We start from the raw sequence: 6,814 nt of genomic DNA, 5'->3' as shown, positions 1-6,814 counted from the left end.
ACATCAGCAGTTTGATCGCTATCAATTTAGAGTAAAATTTGTAGTTTTGGAATCAGTAGTTCTTTGGCTGCTATTTCTGAATTCTCAGTATGTTGGAGAAGCAGGTTACTGTCAATCCCTATATATTTATGATTATAAATGATTTTACCGAAAAGGTTTTTTCATACTGAGCTACCCGGCAAAATTGTTAATTATTAATTTTATTACTAATTGACGATTCCCTGCCCTGCATATCTATATAGATAGATATATATAGATATGCATAGATATGCATTCATTCGCTCCGATGTTTGTATTATGCCTGTCAGCATTACATCAGCAGTTTGATCGCTATCAATTTATAGATGTTTCGTTAAAATTAAGTGCCGCAATCAGATTGTTGGCGGTAGTCATGTGGCCTATTTTTCCTAGATTATCAGAAGCCCATCCCGATATATTGTAATCATACGGAGTTTCTAATGGTAACGGTTGGTATGGAAATGACTCGATAGTGGAACCTGTAAAATGCTGGAGGAAAATGTTCATCATATGACTTCTAAACGTCCTTGATAAATATTGCCATATCGGACGAGGTAAACCACAAAATCGATGGGCTGGACTGGGCCAAATCACTTTGGATTTTAATTCTATGTGATCGTCGATGAAAGTAAACTGATTGGCTACAAAATTGATTTCCAGCTTAGGCTCAAGGACACAGCTTTTCTCTCGCTCTGTTAATGTTTCTTAGATTTCTAGGAGCGAATGATGTCGGCATTCTCAACCTCTTGGGCTCGACAGTGTAATTTCAGGAGAGGTGGGAGGCACCTGCGTAAAGGCGCCAAAGGAAAAGGTGGTGAAGTTTTACCAGGTGAGGGAGGTAGTACAACATTCAAATAACTGCTTGCAGGGTTTGAGATGAAAACGCAAGGGGGAACTCCCAAATTCTACAAAACCTTTTGTCACTTTAGATATCTTGGCGGAGAACATGATAGATTCAATGAACTTCTGTATTCACTTTCAGCCTTTTTTTTTTATCGACCTTGGATGAATAAAAGCAAAAATGGCATAGGTTATATTTGAACTTAGAACAAATACTAGGTATCCATCGGTTTCTGAGTTAATACATTCCTGTAAATTGTTGAAGAGGCTTTCACTAAGGTTATAGTTAATAATTAGTGGAGGCGCAATGGCCCAGTGGTTAGGGCAGCGGACTCGCGGTTCCGATTTCCAGACCGGGCGTTGTGAGTGTTTATTGTGCTAAAACACCTAAAGCTCCACGAGGCTCCGGCAGGGGATGGCAGTGAGCCCTGCTGTACTCTTTCACCACAACTTTCTCTCACTCTTACTTCCTGTTTCTGTTGTGCCTGTAATTCAAAAGGTCAGCCTTGTCAGACTCTGTGTCACGCTGAATATCCCCGAGAACTACGTTAAGGGTACACGTGTCTGTGGAGTGCTCAGCCACCTGCACGTTAATTTCACGAGCAGGCTGTTCCGTTGATCGGATCGACTGGAACCCTTGGCGTCGTAAGCGACGGAGTACCAACAACAACACAATAGTTAATAATTATTTGTACTTTCTAAAAAGATAAATCGCATTAATATAATTTCACCACCTATCCTTGCTCCAGGTAACAAAGATTATCATTGGAGCTTTTGGAGATCTGGTCTGTCTATCTGTCGGGGGAACGTCCCCGGCTCTCTGCTCTGGCATGATTCTCTCCAGATTAAATTTAGAGAAACCACAACCTGATTGTTTGAAGTAAACCCGTTTGAGAGAACTGCTTTAAAATTTACTAAAAAATGTTTTTACTTATTTCGTCATTACTTGTAGACTTAGTATTTTAAATTTGTCGACGAGGTGTTTACCAATAATAAATCTCATTATATGATATCCAAATACATCAAGGTTTTTTTTTTCAGGATAAATGACACAATCCAGTTAATAGCTTCGGACAGGGACAATGCAAATACTGTAGATTTGAATTATTACTTAAATAAGTATTCGATTTCCCTTCAAAAGCTGTTCCATTTCCGAATAATTCTCCCATGCTAATGCGTTTATTTGGCTGATGGCATTCGTGTGATTATTTAGAGAAGATAGTGTTGTGCAATACTAGAAAGGAGAAATTTCTGGAAACTTTTGCTAAGGGAAAGGGGAATTCAATAGACTGGACTGATTGTATAAAATTCATTATTTTCTATTAATCTTACATCCTGAAATGCAAAAGCAAAAATTGACCGATGCAAATAGTCAGAAAATCCAGTATTCGACTTCAGATGAAGTAGCATTGTTCCCCCACGCCCAACAAGGGCCTCTTTCCTTTTAACTGGTCGAATATTTTAGGGAAAGCTAATAGCATTTAGAAGAAAGAAATATTTATTAGACTACTAACTGTTCATCGAATCTAATAAACAAAACCATCCTCAGTAAGATTTGGAGCCGGACTTTACAGAATACTATAAAACATTTAGTTGGATATTCCATCAATTTTATTTCGCTATCGCCATGTGTCTCAGTATATAATTACAATGCCGGCATTCGCTATAGATTCACAGGACATGATAAGCTGACACGACATAGCTTGTCTGTTACTAGATAGCTGTATGAAAATTGAATTAATATTTAACTGACTAAATAAGCTTAAGTTTTGTTTATATCCAGTTTGATAAGAAATTTTGATTTCAATTTATTTCATATTTACGTAGCATTTACTGAACAATATCGTTCTTGGTTGCATGTTTCAAATGTTCTATCTGACGGCTTAAGTAACATAGGAGTTTCTGTATCTCAAAACAGAAGAAATGTCGTAAAGGTCTTCGCTTGAACCATGTTTATATCGATTCTGTCGCAGATATTAACATTCCTACGGAATATAGATCAGTTACACACACACACACACAGAGAGAGACAGAGAGAGAGAGAGAGAGAGAGAGAGAGAGAGAGAGAGAGAGAGAGAGAGAGAGAGAGAGAGAGAGAGAGAGAGAAAGAGAGAGAGACACACACACACAAATGTACACGGCGGGCTTCCTGAAATTTATTTCCATCAAATTCAACTTCTACTATAATGGTCAGTTCAAGGCGGCGAGCTAGTAGAGTCGTTAATATGCCAGGCAAAATACTTACCGCCATTTCATCCGTCCTTACATTCTGAGGTAAAATTCTATCGAGGTCGAACTTACCTTTGATTTTAGGGGTCGATAAAATAAGGCTGATTACTGGGGTCGATGTAATCGACTTACCTCTAGACTCGAAATTGTTGGCCTGGTGACAAAATTTCAAAACAATATAATGGTTAAGTGGAGGTTATAGTAGAAAGCCATTGTCCATTGTGCGGCAGATAGCTATTCTTGCTTTTGGTGTTAAACACAGCGTGCTTTGGGGTGTCTGAACAAAGCTATTATCAAAGGCGGTTAACAGTAAGGACCACAACACCCTTTTCTCTGTCGTTGTGTTTCCATGACTATACTTAGAGAACCAATATTATAATTGAGTTGGCTGTTATATATTTCAGAGTGAGCAATGACTTAACATCCACTGTTAGCTCATTGACTCTTTGGCTAGTAGTACCTTTGCTTCCTGGACTCATTCACTCATTTGCTCGTTTTCTCATCGGCTCCTCCATTCGTAGAGATCGATCAATGTTTGCTTTTTCCTCTCCTAGGCTCGTTCGCCTTTTGCTTCTTTTGTTAATTGGCATTTTCCATTTCTATCTTTTCACTCGTTGGCTCGTTCGCTCATGGGTTCGTTCGATCATTGGCGTGTTTGCTCATAGACTCATTCTTATCATTGGCTCGTTCGCTCACTGAGTCTCTAATTCCTTGGCTCCACTACTCGCTGAATCGTTCTCTCGCTGCCCCGTTCACTCTTCTACTCGTTGGCATGTTGACGCGTTGGTTGGCGATATTCGCTATTTTCTAATATTTTCTTTTGTTATCATTACTGTTGCCACTGCATAGCTGTTTCAAGTTGACCACTTGTACAAAATCAACCTATAAAATATTTGTGACACTTTACAATTCTTTTATCTTATACATTCGAAATTAAATCTGAATTCTGAAATCATGGCATTTTCTTTGATTTACACTTGTATATGATGTAAGAATGTATGTAATAGAATGTAACAGATATTTCATTACAAAAGCCAGCTTTCGTTTGATTGTCGTAGACGTCCGTAATAACTCCAGTGGATACAGGCAATATTCACAAGCGAAACTTGATCCTTTGCAGGTGAGAGTGAAGTGTTGGCATGGCTGAATTTAACACGATGAGTGGTGGCTCAGACCACTTCACATCTCTTCATCATACTCTCCTGTGAAGGCAGCAATAATAAGATATAACTGGTTTATGCTACAATTCTGACGCACGAATCTTTATATTGCCTACGTAGTTTTATGTCTACGTTCAATAGATTAATGCTTTAACCCAAAAAATAGAAATCGAGGAATATCTAAAAATGCAATATATAATGCTTTTATTAAAAAAATAAAATGTTCTGCCACTTTCTATATCCTTCAGTATGTGTACAAAACAACTGCAATAGATGTTGATAAACATACTTACATGCTGAAGTAACAAAAAAGCAAAATATTAGGAAAAAAAAGGCAATAACCATGCTTTCACTATCAAGCCATCAGCTATAGGAAAGACTTTGCAAGTAAATTGGGTTGTTGTGATAATAACGCTATCAAATTATGTGATACTTTCTGCTATGAGGCGATGCATTTTCGAATCTGCTGCTCTTTCCGTTCAGAATAGGTAGTCGATAATATTTCCCCAAGGTGGCATATAAACATCGAATTTACGAAATGAAGCAGAGCCACTTCCACTGAATTTAACCAGGATTGATTTTGCAATGTAGAGAATCTGGCACAATTCATTCCAAAGGAAAACCCATTATCCAACATTTATAAATGATTGTCATTTGAGTTTGTTGTAACAGGATTTGTTTTGTAGTTTATGCCATTAAACTTGAATCATGTTGTGTTGTATACACAAACGAAATTGTCTTATTTGCTGCTGAAGTTTACAAATAAATACTCCTGTATTGATTACTTTTCTTCATGGTATAGGGTTCAGATACATGAAAGAAGGAAAATGATAAATGGTGACGTTAACGCCGTTCCCAGTAATATAATCGAACCAAGTAAGGTAATGAGCTGATACAATCGCTAGCACGCCGGGCGAAATGTTTAGCGGCATTTCGTCCGGCTTTACACTCAGTTCAAATTCCACCGAGGTCGACTTTGCCTTTCATGCTTTTGGGGGTCGATGAAATAAGAACCAGTTGAGTACATGTGTCGATGTAATCGAAATGCATCCTCTTCCGGACTGCCTGGCCTTGCGCCAAATTTTGAAACTAATATTTTCTGAGGAATTTAAAATAATTTCTGATGGAATTTTTAATATAAATCCTGTTTTATTTCCCGCACTTTTATTTGCTAGCTAACTAGGGAGTCTCTGTATGGTATATCGAATTCACAGAAAAAAAAGCGAAATCTAAGATATAACATACCGTTATAGAAAAGAAAGATCACATTAGATGAAGTAATCTAAAACCTTTGGTAACACTAAAAAAAAATAAATGACATAATGGTTACAGTTTAAATGTCTTTGGTTATACAATTAAACCTTGGGAGAGGCATTATGCCGGTAATAAACACACGCACTGGTTCAGTCCTTTATTAATTTATATAGTATTTTGTTAAATTATTTCATTGCACTCTAGCAATCTCTTCAGTAACTTGTCTTTCCACTTCCATTTATTTTGAATGTATGATTTGGCGTTGTTTCGAAACTGTTCGGTATGAGCCTGTGAGTGTGTGCAAGCTCGTATGTGTGCACGCTCATATGTGTGCACGCACTTATGTGTTCGTGCTTATATGTAAGTATGTGCGTCCATATGTGTGTTTGTAACAATTTCGTTTATATCAGATCAGAAAAAACTATATAAATTAATAAAGGACTGAACCAGTGCGTGTGTTTATTACCGGCATAATGCCTCTCCCAAGGTTTAATTGTATTTCTTTCAACACACGTATCCACATCAAGAATCTTGCACACGAAATACACATACGAAATAATCTTTGGTTATAGTTTTGCTCTTTAAAGACTGATCTAAGCTAAATAAGAAGACTAACAGAACGGCGTAACGAGGGTAGATTCCGAAATAATTGCTTTTGAGTGGAAATTACAAATCTAATACTTCTACACATATGTTTAATTAGTACTTATTTTATCGACCTCTATGGAATTCGAAATGAGAACATTGTAACACAGAAGAAATGCCTCTAACGATTCTATCCCACGCACTAACTATTGTTCCAACTCGCCACTTTAAATATACTGAATATCATTTAGTATAGAAATATATTAAGTGTTTACTAGGTATTTAAAGTCTTATATCTAAGCAGTAAGGCGGTGAGGTGGCAGAATCGTTAGCACGCCAGGCGAAATGGTTAGCGGTATTTCGTCTGTCTTTACGTTCTGAGTTCAAATTCCTCCGATGTCGATTTTGTCTTTCATCCCTTCGGAGTCGATAAATTAAGTACCAGTTGCGTACTGGGGTCGATCTAATCGACCGGCCCCCTCTCCCAAAAATTTCGGACCTTGTGCTTAGAGTAGGAAAGATTATGATTCAGCAGTCTAAACTACTTTGGTAGAATTGTTCTTGCTTATTTGGTGCAACATGTGTAACGTTCATTCTTTTATTCTGTTACATGTTTCAGTCATTTTGACTGTGGCCATGCTGGAGCACCGCCTTTTAGTAAAAAAAATCGAACCCTGGACGTACTCTTTGTGACAGAATCTGTATGTGCATATCATTTATCTTGTTTA

This window comes from Octopus bimaculoides, chromosome 3, assembly GCF_001194135.2.
Source record: "Octopus bimaculoides isolate UCB-OBI-ISO-001 chromosome 3, ASM119413v2, whole genome shotgun sequence".
Classification (NCBI taxonomy): Eukaryota; Metazoa; Mollusca; class Cephalopoda; order Octopoda; family Octopodidae; genus Octopus; species Octopus bimaculoides.
This window is presented reverse-complemented; position numbering follows the sequence as displayed.